This window comes from Chiloscyllium plagiosum, chromosome 48, assembly GCF_004010195.1.
Source record: "Chiloscyllium plagiosum isolate BGI_BamShark_2017 chromosome 48, ASM401019v2, whole genome shotgun sequence".
In the NCBI taxonomy this organism is placed as follows: Eukaryota; Metazoa; Chordata; class Chondrichthyes; order Orectolobiformes; family Hemiscylliidae; genus Chiloscyllium; species Chiloscyllium plagiosum.
The window spans coordinates 9,754,391-9,772,424 of NC_057757.1; the positions used below are offsets into that span (position 1 = coordinate 9,754,391).

The window sequence follows — 18,034 nt, forward strand, 5'->3', positions numbered from 1 at the left end:
AAGGAGGTTCCAATCAGTATTGGGAAAGTTAAAGTCACCCATTACAACAACCCTCTACGTCCACACTTTTCCAAAATCTGCCGACCTATGCTTTTTTCCATTTCCCTGCTGCTATTGGGGGGCCTGTAGTAAACCCCTAACGAGGTGACTGCTCCCTTGCTGTTCCTAATTTCCACCCATACTGACTCGGTAGGCAGATCTTCCTCGACAATGGAAGCTTCTGTAGCTGTGATACCCTCTCTGATTAGTAGTGCTACACCCCCTCCTCTTTTTCCTCCTCCCTATTCTTTTAAATGCTCTAAACCCTGGAACATCCAGTAACCATTCCTGCCCCTAAGAAACCCATGTCTCTGTTATGGCCACAACATCATAGCTGATCCATGCTCTAAGTTCATCACTTTTATTCTTGATACTCCTTGCGTTAAAGCAAACACATTTTAACTGATACCTTGGTTCCTTGCCAGGAAAATCCTTCCCACTAGCTGGTCTACCTCTTGCTATTGCTTGATTAAAGAAAAACTAAAGATAAGGTTCCCCATGGTAGGCTCATTCATAAAGTCAGGAAGTATTGGACACAGGGAGATTTGGCTGTCTGGATTCAGAATTGGCTGGCTGACAGAAGGCAGAGAGCGGTTGTGGATGGAAAGTATTCTGCCTGGAGGTCAGTGTTGAGTGGGGTCCCGCAGGGCTCTGTTCTTGGGCCTCTGCTCTTTGTAGTTTTTATAAATGACTTGGGTGAGGAGGTTGAGGGGTGGGTTAGTAAATTTGCAGATGACACAAAGTTTGGAGTTGTCGTCGATAGTATAGAGGGCTACTGCAGGCTGCAGCGCGACATAGACAGGATGCAGAGCTGAGCTGAGAAATGGCAGATGGAGTTCAACCTGGTGGGCGGCACGGTGGCACAGTGGTTAGCACTGCTGCCTCACAGCACCTGAGACCCGGGTTCAATTCCTGCCTCAGGCGACTGACTGTGTGGAGTTTGCATGTTCTCCCCGTGTCTGCGTGGGTTTCCTCCGGGTGCTCCGGTTTCCTCCCACAGTCCAAAGATGTGCAGGTCAGGTGAATTGGCCATGCTAAATTGCCGTAGTGTTAGGGTAAGGGGTAAATGGGTGGGTTGCGCTTCGGCGGGTCGGTGTGGACTTGTTGGGCCGAAGGGCCTGTTTCCACGCTGTAATCTAATCTAATCTAATCTAATCTAAATGCGAAGTGATGCATTTTGGAAGGTCGAGCTTGAATGCTGAATATAGGATTAAAGACAGGATTCTTGGCAGTGTGGAGGAACAGAGGGATCTGGGTGTGCAAGTACATAGATCCTTCAAAGTTGCCACTAAAGTGGATAAGGTTGTTAAGAAAGTATATGGTGTTTTGGCTTTCATTAACAGGGGGATAGAGTTTAAGAGCTGCGAGGTTTTGCTGCAGGTCTACAAGTCCCTGGTGGGACAACACTTGGAATATTGTGTCCTGTTCTGGTTGCCCTACTATAGGAAAGATACAGAGATTTTGGAGAGGGTGCTGCCTGGACTGGAGGGCTTGTCTTATGAAGAAAGGTTGAATAAGCTCGGACTTTTCTCTCTGGAGAGAAGGAGGAAGAGAGGAGACCTGATCGATGTATACAAGATAATGAGAGGAATAGATAGAGTCAATAGCCAGAGACATTTCCCGAGGGCAGGATTGAATGGTACAAGGAGTCATAGTTTGAAGATATTAGGAGGAAGGTATAAAGGAGACGTCAGAGACAGGTTCTTTATGCAGAGAGTTGTGAATGCATGGAATGTGTTGCCAGTGGTGGTGGTGGAAGCAGAGTCATTAGGGACATTTAAGCGACTGCTGGACATGCACATGGATAGCAGTGAGTTGAGGGGTGCGTAGGTTCAGTTACTATATTCTACATTAGGATTAAACCTCGGCACAACATCGTGGGCCAAAGGGCTTGTTCTGTGCTGTACTTATCTATGTTCTTTCTATGTTCTATAGTCAGCATGGCTTTGTGAGGGGCAGGTCATGCCTCACAAGCCTTATTGAGTTCTTTGAGGATGTGACAAGACAACTTGAACGAAGATCAAGCGTCGATGTGGTGTACATGGATTTTAGTAAGACATTTGATAGGTTCCTCAGGTAGGTTCATTCAGAAAGTTAGGAGGGTATGGGATACAGGGAAATTTGGCTGTCTGGATACAGAATTGGCTGGCTCAAAGAAGACAGCAAGTGATGGTGGATGGAAAGTATTCTGCCTGTAGGTCAGTGACCAGTGGTGTCCCGCAGGGATCTGTTCTTGGACCTCTGCTCTTTGTAGTTTTCATAAATGACTTGAATAAAGCAGTGGGAAGGTGGGTTAGTAATTTTGCCAATGACACAGACATTGCTGGTGTTGTAGATAGTATTGGGGGCTATTGCAGGCTACAAGATGATATTGGCAGGCTGCAGAGCTGGTCTGAGAAGTGGCAGATGGAGTTCAACCTGGATAAATGTGAAGTGATTCATTTTGGAATGTCAAATTTGAGTGCTGAATACAGGGTTAAAGACAGGATTCTTGGCAGTGTGGAGGAAAAGTGGGATCTTGGGGTCCATGTGCATAGATTCCTCGAAGTTGCCACCCATCTTGATAAGGTTGTTTAGAAGGCATATGGTGTTTTGGCTTTCATTAACAGGAGAATTGAGTTTAAGAGCCGCAAGGTTTTGCTGCAGCTCTATAAAACCCTGGTTAAACCATACTTGAGAATTTTGTGTCAAGCTCTGGTCGCCTCATTATAGCAAGTATGTAAATACTTTAGAGAGGGTGCAGAGGAGACTTACCAGGATGTTGCTGCCAGGATTGGAGGGCATGTCTTATGAAGAGAGATTGAGTGAGCTAGGACTTGTCACACTGGAGAGAAGAAGGAAGAGAGGTGACTTGATAGAGTTGTACAAGGTAATGAGAGACAGATAGATCAATAGCCAGACTTTTCCCCAGGGCAGAAATGGCTGTCACGAGGAGACATAATTTTAAGGTGATTGAAGGAAGGTATAGGGGAGATGTCAGAGGTGGGTTCTTTAGGCAGAGAGTGGTGGGTGTGTGGAATGCACTGGCAGCAGTGTTGGTAGAGTCAGAGACATCCGGGACATTTAAGCGACTGCTGAATAAGCACATGGACGGCAGTAAATTGAGGGGTGGGTAGGTTAAGTTGATCTTAGATGAAAATAAACGCTTGGCACAACACAGTGGGCCAAAGGGCCTGTACTGTCCTGTACTGTTCTATGTTCTGTGAAATTGAAGAGGGAGGATGGTGTAACTTTGAGAAAAATTAGTTCATGAACTGAAAGTCTCTGTTTATACCATTTGTCCAGAGTTCCACCAATCAGCCACTGAAACACTGCCAAGTTTCAAGGCCATTCTTTTCAGAAGGTCACAAACTCTCTAAACTACAAACCTTCAATCAATGACCTCACCAAGATTTACCAAGATGTCACTGTGACTGGAGGATTTGAATTATAACAAGAGGCGAAATAGGCTGGGACTTTTTTTCCCTGGAGTGTAGGAGGTTGAGGAGTGACTTATAGAGGTTTATGAAATCGTGAGGGGCATAGATAAGGTGAATAGCCAAGGTCTTTTCCCTAGGGTAGGGGAATTCAAAACAAGGGGGCATAAGTTTAAGGTAAGAGGGGATAGATTTCAAAGGGACCTGTGGAGGAACCTTTTCACACAGAGGGTGGTGTGTGTACGAAATGAATTGCCAGAAGAAGTGGTAGATGGAAGTGCAGTTACAACATTTAAAAGTCATTAGGACAGGTATATGGACAGGAAAAATTGAGAGGGGTATGGGCCAAGAGAGCAAGTTACAGAGAGACACAAGAAAGACAGAACAGAGAGAGAAGTATTCTATTCTTCCTTGCTCAGGAATAGTCTCACTTGTCTCTGCAGTCAAAGCACATTGTAATGTGTGACTTTTAGAGATTTGTTATAAATGAACTGGCCACTTGTGTCTGTTGCCAATGAACCAATGCATCTTGAGAAAGACAACGGAAGCAAGGCATTGGCCAGCAGAAGAGTCATAAAGATCATCTCAATAACTGAACTGGGCAAAAGTGACCGGTGAACTGTCTTGCTTGTTGTTTTTCTGTGTTTGTGTCTATGTATGTCTCTGTGTGTGCGTGTGTGTGCGCGTGCATGCATGTGCGTAAAGTGCACTTTATAAGGGAATTAATGTATTCTTGCACTATCAGTATTCTTATGTGCCAACAGCTTCTAACTGTTTACATGTAACTAGAGTCTAATTACGAATAATAAATAGCATCTTTTGTTAAGTACAGAAACCTGGCCTGTGCTTTTTGTTAATCTGAAAGTCAGGTAAACTGTGAAACTTTGCAAAGTTGGTAAAATCTTTAATTTTTGTGTTAAATTTGGGAATAGCAGTTCACTTCACCAGTGAGATGTAATTATGAATTCTGTCACACGGGTGGAGTTGCAGGCAGAGTCATAGAGGTGTACAGCACGAAATCAGACCCTTCCATCAAACCCATCTATGCCGACCAGATATCCTAAACTAATCTGGTACCATTTGCCTGCATTTGGCCCAAATCCCTCTAAACCCTCGACCTATGTACACATCCACATGCCTTTTAAAAGCTGTAATTGTACCAACCTCCACCACTTCCACTGGCAGCTCATTCCATACACGCACCACCTTCTGCATGAAAACGTTGCCCCTTAGGTCCCTTTTAATTCTCCCCCCCCCGACCGACCCTAAACTATACCCTCTAGTTCTAGATTCCTCCAACCCAGGGAAAAACATCTTGTCTATTTACCCTAGCCATGCCCCTCATGATTTTATCAACCTCTATAAGGTCCTGATGCTCCAAGGAAAATAGCCCCAGCCTGTTCAGCCTCTCCCTATAGTGCAAATCCTCCAACCCTGGCAACATCCTTGTAAATCTTTTCTGAACCCTTTCAAGTTTCACAACATCCTTCCTATAGGACCAGAATTGCACACAATATTCCAAAAATGGCCTAACCAATGTCTTGTACAGCCGCAACATGACCTCCCAACTCCTGTACTCAATACTCTGACCAATAAAGGAAGGCATACTAAACACCTTCTTTACTATCCTATCGACATGAGACTCCACTTTCAAGGGCAGAAAGTGTGCTGACAGTATGTAAAAACTGTGTGGTGCGATGAAATAGATGGCGAGCCGTTTCCGTGTGACAGAATAAGGAATGAGCTTGCATTATTTGATAAGTACTGAGTACTGTACACAGTTCTGGTCTCCTTACTTGAGGAAGGATGCACTGGCACTGGAGGGGGTGCAGAGCAGGTTCATTATGTTGAATCCAGAGTCGAAGGGGTTGGCTTATGAGGAAGGTTTAACTGGACTGGGACTATACTTATTGGAATTTAGAAGAATGAGGGGGGATGTTACAGAAACAGTTAACATTATGAAGGGAATAAATAGGATAGAAGCAGAGAGGATATTTCCACTGGTGGGTGAAACTAGGACTAGGAGGCATAGCCTCAAAAAAGGAGAAGCAGATTTCAGACTGAATTGAGGAGGAATTTCTTCTCCCAAAGGATTGTGAATCTGTGGAATTCCCTTCCCAGTAAAGTAGTTGAAGCTACTTGGTTGAATGATTTTAAGGCAAAGATGGTTAGCACTGCTGCCTCACAGCGCCAGAGACCCGGGTTCAATTCCAGCCTTAGGCGACTGACTGTGTGGAGTTTGCACATTCTCCCCGTGTCTGCGTGGGTTTCCTCCGGGTGCTCCGGTTTCCTCCCACAGTCCAAAGATGTGCAGGTCAGGTGAATTGGCCATGCTAAATTGCCCGTAGTGTTAGGTAAGGGGTAAATGTAGGGGTATGGGTGGGTTACGCTTCGGTGGATCAGTGTGGACTTTTTGGGCCGAAGGGCCTGTTTCCACACTGTAAGTAATCTAATCTAATAGATTCTTGAACAATAAGGGAATTAAGGGCTATGCTGAGCAGAAGGGGAAGTAGTGCCAAGTACATGAAAAGATCAGAGTCGTGAGCGTGGTGCTAGAAAAGCACAGCAGTCAGACAGCATCCAAGGAGCAGGAAAATTGATATTTCGGGCATAAGCCCTGAAACGTTGATTCTCCTCTCCTCGAATGCTCCTTGACCTGCTGTGCTTTTCCAGCACCACACTTATGACTCTGATCTCCAGCATCTGCAGTCCACACTTTGTCCTACATGAAAAGATCAGCCATGATGTTATTGAATGGCAGAGCAAGCTCGATGGGCCAGATGGCCTATTCCTGTTCCTATGCCTTATGTTCTTAGGACAACTGCATTGTCTATGGGACATGAACAGACATCACCAAAGTGTTGCACCTTGCCCATGCAGGACATCTAGGTGCTGTTACAATCAACAATATTCCCATAAAGAAGGCTGGTGGTCAGCTGTATAAAATAATTGATTAGAAATTGTGTAGTTTGCACACTAACTGGAAAAACCTGTTAAAATCATTTCCTGAACCTTTACAACTGACACCATGGTCAACAAATCAATAGCAACCATTCCAAGTTGATAGGATGTGGGCCATCGCTGGCTGGCCAGCATTTATTGCTCGTTCCTAGTTGTCTTTGAGAAGTTGATGGTGAGCAGCCTTCTTGAACTGCTGTAGTCCACCTGGTATGGGTTGACCCACAATGACCTTAGGGAGGGAACTGCATCATTTTGACCCAGCGACAGTGAAGGAACGGCGATATATTTCCAAGTCAGGATGGTGAGGGACTTGGAGGGGAACTTGCAGGTGAAGATGTTCCCATGTAAAAGCCACTCTTGCCTTTCCAGATAGTGGGTTTGGAAGGTGCTATCTGAGGATCTTGGGTGAATTTCCAAATTATTTTGGAGAAGGCAAGTTGTTCTGAGGAATCAAAGTTCTTTTTGCTTGTTGTTGATGTTGTAGTTAGAATACGGCTAGAAATTGCTTCACTTTTCACAGTCATCTGATTATTGAGTAGTGGTCTCGAGCAAGTTAACCAGAGTACATCAGAGGGGAAAATGTTCAAACAATCCATTCCTATCAACAATTCCAGAAGACGTAAGAGCAGAAATAGGCCATTCAGCCCAATGAGTCCACTCACCAATCAATGAGGTAAAGTCTGATCTGATAAACCTTAACTACACCTTCCTGCCTTATCACACTCCTACTTCATGCACATTGATCCACCCTCACTCTCAAACCAGATAGATTCCAGCAGAGCATATGATTGGCTTATAAGTGTCACATGCCACTGACTTCAAATGTCTCCACTAACCTATTTACAGGGAGAATACAGGAAAGTGGACATGAGGAATGTCACATCACCAATGATTCTATTGAATGGCGGAGCAGGATCGAAGGGCTGAATGGCCTACACCTGCTCCTGTTTCTTATGGTCTTTCCAGTAAGAATGTCAGGGAAAAATAAAAATAAATCACAGAGCGATAATGTAGAGTAAAACTGTCTTGAGACAAGTGAAGAGACAGAAATGGAGCTGGCAAAAGACACAGGAGGAGCTGGGAGGAGATACGGGAGGAGCTGGGAGGAGGTACAGGAGGAGCTGGGAGGAGGTACGGGAGGAGCTGGGAGTAGGTACAAGAGGAGCTGGGAGTAGGTACAGGAGGAGCTGGGAGTAGGTACAGGAGGAGCTGGGAGGAGGTACAGGAGGAGCTGGGAGGAGGTACGGGAGGTGCTGGGAACAAACACGTGAGGAGTTGGTGATTGAGTTCAAATGACATTATCACAAACCTGCACCATTTCCACCAGGATCGAAGCAGCTCAGGTTGTTACCTATGTGTAAGTTGAAACTTTATTGCTGGAACAGCACAGCAGGTCAGGCAGCATCCAGGGAACAGGAGATTCGACGTTTCGGGCACAGGCCCTTCTTCAGGAAGTACCTATGTGTAACCCTTGAGTCTAGCATGACGACACATTGTAGAAGGTACGATGCTGGATGGTCAGCAGACCAGGATAGTTTGACAGTGATCAGAAAGATAGATTACGCTTTTGAATAAGTGGCTGTAATGTTGATCATCTATCTTGTCCAGTTGATCACACAAAACCACAGTCTGATCTTCGTAGTTCTCAGTAGCACCCTCAGAGATCTTTGTATCTGATTCAAGTTAAGATCTCAACAGGGCTCGAGTATTTGATTCACGCTCAACATTTCCAAAACAGTGAGGCCTGTTATATAAGGCCTTGAAAACTGGGGTTAAAATGGTGCCAGTGTCAATACAGCAGGAAATACTATCCAGCAAGTTAATCCCCGACTGATCCCAGATAACTTATCACCTCATGAGTAAAATCAAGACTTCATCACTTCCTTCTGTTCCTTTAAAAACCTTCTCAAAATTTGAAAGTTTGATCATACTTTTGACTCTCATTTCAATCTCATTTCCACTGACCTCTTGATGCCCTCTTTGAACGTTTTGAAGGATTTTTTCCATGTGATGAATACTATGTAAATATTTGTGGTGTTTTTGCTGTTGTGGGAATACAAATCATCATGGTTTCAAATTCACCTGTCGCAAATATCGGTCAGAAAGCCTTTTGGTGGTCTAACATAATTCAGAGAAGATCAAACTGGATTAAGTTCCAATTGCACTATACTAACTATGGGTTAAGTCAACAGTTTAGTGCACAGGATTAATATTTGATATGGCCTGGAAAGACAGAAATGAGATTGGTACTCATTGAACCAAGGCTGACTCGATCAGTTCATGCTGAATGAGCCAACACTGTGCCAGATTCACAGATGGTTGCCACAGCCATATTCGTCACAGTCCCAGTTGAATAATGGAATTCTTACTCAGGAGCAAAATGCCACAGGAAGTGTTGCATAAGTGCAATTTTACTGAGGTACTCAAAATTAAAAGGTGTCTTAGTAAGGTGCGGTGGCCCAAATAAAAAAACATAGATCAGAACAGTATGGCAGAGTACAGGCCCTTCAGCCCTTGATGTTGTGCCAACCTTTTATCCCACTGTAGATCAAACGAATCTATACACCCTTAATTTTACTATCATTCATGTGCCTATCCAAGAGTCGCTTAAATGGCCCTAATGTATCTGACACTACCACCACTGCTGGCAGTGCATTCCACACACCTACCACTCTGTGTAAAGGACCTACCTCTGACATCTCCCCTAAAACTTCCTCCAATCACCTTAAAATTATTTCTCCTTGTGATAGCCATTTCTGCCCTGGGAAAAAGTCTCTGACTATTCACTCTCTCTATGCCTGTCATCATCTTGTACACCTCCATCAAGTCACCTCTCATCCTTCTATGCTCCAATGAGAAAAGCTGTGGCTCCTTCAACCTTTCTTCATAAGACATGCCCTCCAGCCCAGGCAGCATCCTGGTAAATCTCCTCTAAAGCTTCCACATCCTTCCGATAAGAGGCAACCAGAACTGAACATAATATTCCATGTGTGGTCTAACCAGGGCTCTACAGAGCTGCAGTATAACCTTAAACGCAATCCCCCTGCTAATAAAAGCCAACACATTGTATGCCTTCTTAACAACCCCAACAACTTGGGTTGTTGGGAAAAGCCTGTATTTTCTTTTGTTTAACATCCCTTTAAGACTAAGTGGACTGGGGGTATTCTGAAAGAGGGCTAATTGGTTAATTCCTGATAATGAAATCGTTAGGTTCAAAGAAATGTCCATGTGAGCTGAGGTTGCCATGGCAATGAGCAGGTAAGAATCAAGGCATAAATAGAAGACTAATTGCAGTGATGTTGGATTTTTCTGCCTGTTTTAGTGACTGACACCAAAAACACACAAGTAATTTGCATAAAATGAAAACAAGTAAGATTTTCTTCAAGTTTTTTTGCTTGACACTCTCATGAACGGACACAGGCATTGAAGAAAGCATCCAACAAAACAGCAGGGAGTGTGTGTGTGTGTGTGAGTGTGTGTGTGTGTGTGAGAGAGAGTGTGTGTGTGTGTGATAGAGTTGGAAACAGGAAAGAGTTGAAGATAGGGAAGAAATTAAATTATGAATTTGGCAAGTCTAGAGAAGTTGGAGAAATGACCCTTGAGGACTCTGTGCCATCAGGGCTGGTGTGATCCGAGTGGAAGAGACTTAGTAGGTGTGCCCTTGTCGATGGTAACCCTGGCCTGGGTTTTGAATGGCTGATGACTGCTGGTGAAAGTGGTTTAACAGCAGAAACAATTAGATGGGCAGTAAGAAATCTTACATAGCAGAGGCCAGGTTGGGAACTGTGAGATTGCAAATGGGTGCAAATGCTTCTGTTGGAGTTAATGTAAGTTCTTGGATCCAGCATATCTTTGTTGTAGCAACAATTCAAAGTGAAATTTACCCTTTTGTCCAAAATAACCTTCGCCAGCTAATTAATTATGCTGATTTTAGTTCATTTGTTACAGTCAAGACTTTTATCCACAAAATCCTGTCCAACCATTTTCTTTCTATGGTGAGGATTACTTTTTACAAGGTATTGACTCTCTTTGCGGATGACAACAAAGGTAACTTGACAAACAATTTCACCTTTCGAAGAAATGTATAAATCTATCATTGCTAAAAGAATAACGGGGAGATGAGGAGACATTTTTTCAACATTTAGAGAATAGAATTCTCTACCACTAGCAATGATGGAAGTTAAATCTAGGATAGCTTTTATAAGGGAATTAAATTTAAATGATGGGTCAGTTTTAGCCGAGAGAGAATTAATATAACACTCCATCAGTCATAGTTGGTTGAATTCACTGACAGTCTTTGTACTGTAGATTCATCAACCGTTCTATCCCTCCCTGCTTCCATCTTATTTCCCATCCCATTTTTTTCTGGTAGAACTGATTGCCTGTCAAAACCCCCACAACATACTCCCCGTAAACATTTCCTTTAATGTTGATTAAATTGGGCTGAAGTAATCTCTATAAGCCTCGGGGCTGACTTCATTCAATTAGTTAGCACCTCAGACACTCTGTGGTCTTCATCATTTGACCTTTCAAGGCCTACTGTCAAATTCAGAGCCTCACTCTAGAATAGGTGGCTGCCAGCCGATTTACACATCGAGAGCTTGAAGTTACTTTGAAATCTTTGTCTGAGGAAGAAATGGGAGGCGACTGGGTCAGTGTGAACTGGAAAAGGGTAAGGGAAGGATTAGCAGAGAATGCCAACTGGAAGAATCAAAGGAGATCACTGACAGGAACTAGGAATACAAAAGATGAGAAATAAATACGAAAACAAAGTGTTGGGGATCACAGTGGACCAGGCAGCTTCCTCTCCGCACATGCTGCCTGACCCACTGTGATCTCCAGCATTTGTTGTTTTCAGAACAGATTCCAGCATCTGTACTAATTTGTTCCAACACTAGAAACAAATAAACACAGGGAAGACACAAAGAGAATATTGCGTGCAATTCTAGTCTCCTTCCTATCAGAAGAATGTTGTGAAACCTGAAAGGGTTCAGAAAAGATTTACAAGGATGTTGCCAGGGTTGGAGAATTTGAGCTACAGGGAGAGGTTGAATAGGCTGGGGCTGTTTTTCCTGGAGCGTCGGAGGCTGAGGGGTGATCATATGGAGGTTTATAAAATCATGTGGGGCATGGATAGACAAGGTCTTTTCCCTGAGGTGGGTGAGTCCAGAACTAGAGGGCATAGGTTTAGGCTGAGAAGGGAAAGATATAAAAGAGACCTAAGGGGCAATGTTTTCACACAGAGGGTGTTGCGTGTATGGAATGAGCTGCCAGAGGAAGTGGTGGAGGCTGGTACAATTACAACATTTAAAAGGTATTTGGATGGGTATATGAATTGGAAGGGTTTGGAGGGATATGGGCTGGGTGCTGGCAGGTAGAACTAGATTGGGTTGGGATATCTGGCTGGCATGGACGGGTTGGACCGAAGGGTGTGTTTCCATGCTACACATCTCTATGACTCTATGACTCAGTATGATTCATAAGTAACCACCAGTCATTTCCTTTTTAAAGCATAAAGCAGGGAGATTAATCTGCTGAATTCCTTGATATTCCAGAATTTCTTGAAGGAGATACCCAACACAATCGGTTCCTTCTTACCTTACCCTGTGAGGCAAGATCTCAAAACTCTTCTGTACAATATTTTACAGAGTTAGCGTTGAAAATAAAAGGAAGAAATGCAGTCAGCAGGGCAGACAAAGAAGATCAAATTCATCCAGAACAGAGCCATTTGATTGATCAACAGCGTAGCGACATAAACACATTTGAAGAAAATCTTCCCCTCTCCATCCGGGGCGGATCCGGAGTCCAGAATTACAGAGGGAGGACAGCAGCAGCAAGATTTCCTTCGAAGGTACTCAGTGAGGTTGCAACTGAACCAAATTCTAATAGAAAATTAACTTTCTCTGACAAGTTTCAAGTAGTTTAGTTCAATTAGACTGGTGCAGAATTGATGTGCCAAAAAGCAGAATTCTCTGACTTGAAGTTTAATTCCGTGCAAAGAAAGCCTAGACACTCTCACATTGCTGATGTGAAGCAATTGACCTCTCCAGATAAACTAACGGTGATTTGCAGAATGGAGCCATGCAGTAACTGTCAGTCAGAAACGCTAATCCCCTTGGTTCAGAAAGTACAACCGAACATGATCAATTTGGAAGCAGTCGGCCTGCATTGACCAGTCAAAGATTTTGAAAATCAGCTGGAATCATTTGCCACTCATTACTTAGTTGTGTGTTGATTAAGCAGAATGTATGTTTGACAAGCCAAGGGACGTCAAGGATTAAAGAACACGACACAACCACAGCTGAAAAGACTGAGAGGAAATGAAACAAATCAGGAAGTAGTAATTCTGAGAACCCAAGGTTTGTTTGAAAACCCTGTTGATTAAGGCTGGAAAGAGTCCCATGTTTTGTCATTAGCCAGAGATCCAGCTTCTGATAACTGACGAGTAACTGCTGTTTGAATTTGCTGTGCCTGGATGATGGATGAGAATAGGACTCGGCTGTGATAGCTTTCATAGTCAATTGGTTCACCACCATTTCTTAATGAGGCTCACACATCAATTTCGGACATTGCTGGAAGATATTGGAGATTGACCAACAACTGGGGAATTGGTACCAATTTCAGGAAAGTAGAGAAGAAAATATCAGCGAGTGAAATCTAAACATTACTTCAATATATTTGCATTATGAAGGCAGAGGATGAATTTGTGTAACACCCTTCACCATCTCAGGGATTCAACAAGATTCAAAATGTAATTACTGCTGTAATAAAGGAAAAGTGGTAACTAATGTGTACACAGCAATCTCCCACAAATGGCAACGTGAAAGTGACTGTGATCTGCTTTTGTAATGATGATTGAGGGATCAATATTCAGGTATGACACCAGGAAAGATTCCCTTTCTTAAATTTAAAAGTAGAGTGGTGGATTCATTTAAAATCAGACAAGAGAGTTCAGTGTAGTACCTATTTCTAAAGACAGTGCCTCTGGTAGTGCAGCACTCTAAGTACCACTGTGACTGTCAGACAAGGTACTCTGTTGAAATCTCTGGTGCGGGATTGAGAGTTCCCACAGATACATTTTAGGCATCATTTGTAAAGATCTATGCCTAATTTCAATGAGATATGGCCCTCTCCAAAGTCTTTTGCTGTGCCTCATGTTGCTGTCACATGACGCAGTCCAGGAAGCCTCTTTGAAATGCAGTTTTATGCCCGGTAGGACCTTTGATCTGCTATGGAAACTGGTTGGTAATCCAGCAGTGTCAGAGGTCAAACCTACTGTGGTGGACCACTATATAGACTGAGCAGTGGTCAGTGCCACTGAGCTCAATCAATGTAGCAACAGCATGTCTGAGACTGGGTTTCAGTGTTTGACAGGGAATGAGCAAGGGAAGAGGGCGTCAGTTTCTCCTGTTTGCAGAGCAAATGGGTATCCAAGAGCAGATGCTTTTGGTTTGACAGCACTGGATTTGTGTGTGTTAGGCCTCTGGTGGAATCACCCTTGACAATCTGCATTTAGCACCAGGGAGCTCATCTTCAATGTGAAATGGCATCAGAGGTTGGTGAAACCTAAGGTTAAGAAGATGAAGGAATGATTGATGAAGGGCTTGGCTCGAGGAAATAAGGGGTAGCCTAGTAACCAGACAACATTGCTTTAAAGTTTTAGGCAAAACAGCAGAAGGAAAATGAAGATTTTGGTGTGTAGCAAATTATTGTGTTCTGAAATGCACTTCTTTATAGGACAGAGGCATCAGATTCAATAAGGATTTATAAAAAGGAATTAGATAATAGAGGAAAAGACTGCACAGCCAAGGGGTCACAGCAAGAAGAATTGGATAGATTACTCAAAGCTGAAAATGTGTTGCTGGAAAAGCACAGCAGGTCAGGCAGCATCCAAGGAGCAGGAGAATCGTCGTTTCGGGCATGAGCCCTTCTTCAGGAATGAGGAAAGTGTGCCAAGCAGGCTAAGATAAAAGGTAGGGAGGAGGGACTTTGGGGAGGGGCGTTGGAAATGTGATAGGTGGAAGGAGGTCAAGGTGAGGGTGATAGGTCAGACTGGGGTGGGGGCGGAGAGGTCAGGAAGAAGATTGCAGGTTAGGAAGGTGGTGCTGAGTTCGAGGGTTGGGACTGAGACAAGGTGGGGGGAGGGGAAATGAGGAAACTGGAGAAATCTGAGTTCATCCCTTGTGGTTGGAGGGTTCCTAGGCGGAAGATGAGGCGCTCTTCCTCCAACCGTCGTGTTGCTATGGTCTGGCGATGGAGGAGTCCAAGGACCTGCATGTCCTTGGTGGAGTGGGAGGGGGAGTTGAAGTGTTGAGCCAAGTGTTGAGCTCTCCATGCACCTATCTTTGAATCATCTGCAAACTTCTCCAGAATGCCCACAGTTCCATCATCTAGATCGTTAATGTAGAAAGTGTTGAATTGTCGTCAACACGGAGCCTTATGGAACACCACTTGTCACCGGCTGCCACCCTGAGATGCACCCTCTTATTCCCACTCTCTGCCAGACAGCCAAGCTTCTATCCATGCTAGTACCTTGCCTCTGACACCATGGGCCCTTATCTTACTCAGTAGCCTCCTGTGCGGTACCTTGAAGTCCAGGTAGATAACATTCATTGGTTCTCCGTGGTCTAACCTGCTCATTACTTCCTCCAAGAATTCTAACAGATTTGTCTGGCATGATCTACCCTTGATGAAACCATGCTGACTCTGCCCTATTTTACCACTTCCAAATATTCAGAAATCTCATCCTTCATGATGGATTTCAGGATTTTACCCACGATTGAGATTAGGCTAATTGGTCTATAATTGTTTGCCTTCTGCCTTACTCCCTTTTTAAACAGGGGTGTTACGTTAGCAGTTTTCTAGTTTTCTGGGACCACCCCTGATTCTAGTTATTCCTGAAAAAGTACATTGAATCCTCCATTATCTCTTCAGCTATGCGGAGGAAAAGGTGGGGGGTGGTGCCAGTGTAGCTGCGGAAGATGGACTGTTCCACATATCCTTGTCTCAGTCCCAACCCTCGAACTCAGCACCACCTTCCTAACCTGCAATCTTGGATGCTGCCTGACCTGCTGCGCTTCTCCAGCAACACATTTTCAGCTCTGATCTCCAGCATCTGCAGTCCTCACTTTCTCCTAGTAGATTACTCAAAGAGCTAGCACAGGCTTGAATGGCTGAAGGGTATCCCTTCATCCTGCCAGATTTCATGTTTCCACAGGACAGCATTGAAAAATGAGGAACTACAAAAGGCAGAAAAATGACAGCAGTCAACGGAAGATTTTTGATGAGGTATTTTTTGTTCTTGGCATGAAAATGGAAACAATGCTTTCGAACACTTCCGGGTCATTTGCTGCTTCTAAACATCACACTTGATCATGTCGTGCTTAATATTGCATTAAGATATGAACCCTAGGGAAACCGTGAATCAGACTACCTGACTCACAACTGCTTTAGCTCCTGTCTGACTTTATTCTGCTCTGGGATTGGGATAACAGAATGGAAGAATGCTCGCAGGCAGATACTGTCTCCAACGGTTGCTCAGTGAGATTAGCCAAGCTAACATAACCTCATAAGGTTCACTTGCTTCAGGTAAATATCAATGCTCTTCTATTAATACTCTTCAATAACTTTAAGGAATTATTTGTCTTTCTACAGTGCCCCTTTCACAATCAGCAACTCACCAAGGCTCTTTCAACAACTCTACCACCATTAAGGATTCGGGCAACAGACACACGGGACACCACAATCTGCAAATTCCCCTCCAAGCCACTCACCATCCTGAGTGTATCATCGTTCCTTCACTTTTGCTGGGTCAAAATTCTGCAACATTCACTCAGATAGCACTGCGGATCTACCGACACCACATGGACTGCAGCGGTTCAAGACAGCAGCTTACTTTCACCTACTCAAGGGCAATTAGGGATGGCAAATAAAAGCTCATCTTGTCAGCGAATCTCACATTCCCTGATTGAATAAATAATTTAAAGAATAAACCTTTGGCTATCACAGAGAATTTTCCATCCAATGACTGATATCTTTGGAGTACAGTTAGAGACATAGAATCATAGAGTACAGAAAAATATCCTTCGGTCCAAATTATCCACATTGATCAGACATCCTAATCTGACCCAGACCCATTTGCCAGCATTTGGCCCATGTCCCTCTATACCCTTCCTATTCATGTTCCCATCAGATGACTTTTAAATGTTGTAATTATACCAGCCTCCACCATTTCCCCTGGCAGCTCATTCCATACATGCAACACCCTCTCTGAATGAAAAAGCTGTCCATTAGGTCCCTTTTACATCTTTCTCCTCTCACCTTAAACCTATGCCCTCTAGGTTTGGACTCCCCTAACCCAGGGAAAAGACCTTGGCTTTTCACCCTTTTTATGCCCCTTAGGATTTTGTAAACCTCTGTAAGATCACTCCTCAGGCTCCAACATTCAGGGAAAAAAGCCCCAGCCCATTCAGCCTCTCTCTATAGCTCATATACTCCAAACCAAATCTTTTCTGCACCCTTTCAAGTTTAGCAACATTATTCCATAATGTAGCAATTACAGCAGTTTTTTTTACACAGCAAAATTCCACAAATAGCAATGAGATATCAAAGAGATAATCTTATTTACAGTGAGGTCAGTTGAGCGATAAATGCTGTCCAGGACTTCAGGGAGAACTGACCTGTTCCTCTTGAAATTGTACGGTCAAGTCTTCTGTGTCTCCTCAGAGCACAGAAGGATAGTGGGTTTGTGCAGCATTTCCTCAGTCTTGTAGCACAAGATCAGACAAGATTATCTACTCAGCTGTGAGAAGTGAGATTTAGAACTTCACTCTTTTGACACAGAGACAAGAATGTGACATGCGATACTAATGATTGTTGGATTATTAATAAATTGGTTATAATGAGGCTCTGTATTGTATCACAAAGGATGAACTCCTGCAGTCTGCTTGCTTGGGGGTTTAATCTAACAGATGCAAAGCTCAGAGCTCACATGAATTGCTTCCCCACTCCTTTTGCTCATACAAGGCTTCCCGTAGTGAGATTTTGGCTGCATCTGGAATTTTGCAGTCACAAGCTGGAATTTTGAGCTGGAATTTTGAGCTGGAATTTGGGGATTTGTGGAATTTTGAGATTGTGAGTTGGAATTCTGGGGTAGACTGAATTCAGACAATCGTGTTCTACACTCACACAGACAGCTATCCCAGGATGCCTTCCACTCCGACCTTACAGTTCCCTTTCAGAACCACCACAATGTTCAAGCCTCAAAATGGGGTCACTGTGGGAAAACATTTGAGGAATACTGAGTTTGTACATTCTGATCAGTTGGTTTTAGTCCTCCTACATCACCGACATCCATCGACATGACACCATTCACTTCCAAACTCAACTGATCAGCTGCTGAAACCCTAATTTTTCTTCTGTCTTGCCATTACCTCAGAATTCCCTCCCTGAGTCTTTCCTTTTCTCAACCTCTACATCCCACTTAAGACCAACCTTAAAGGCCAATTTGTTGAACAAGCTTTTCATTACCTGCTATGCTTTTCCATCACCACCCTTTTCGACTCTGACTCTCCAGCATCTGCAGTTCTACCTAAAGTCTCCCTTGATTTGTTGTTCTC

At 43.7% G+C, this 18,034-nt stretch overlaps 1 protein-coding gene across 1 annotated transcript in view; it reads right to left on the reverse strand.

Annotated features, from left to right (window-relative positions):
• palm1a (paralemmin 1a) overlaps positions 1 to 17,098 on the reverse strand; it is a 266,525-nt gene extending 249,427 nt beyond the window's left edge. The window contains exon 1 of the mRNA XM_043683616.1: positions 17,044 to 17,098. The gene's annotated coding sequence lies outside the window, so the exon portion shown is untranslated. The remainder of the gene's footprint in view (positions 1 to 17,043) is intronic.
• Positions 17,099 to 18,034: the final 936 nt, after the last annotated feature.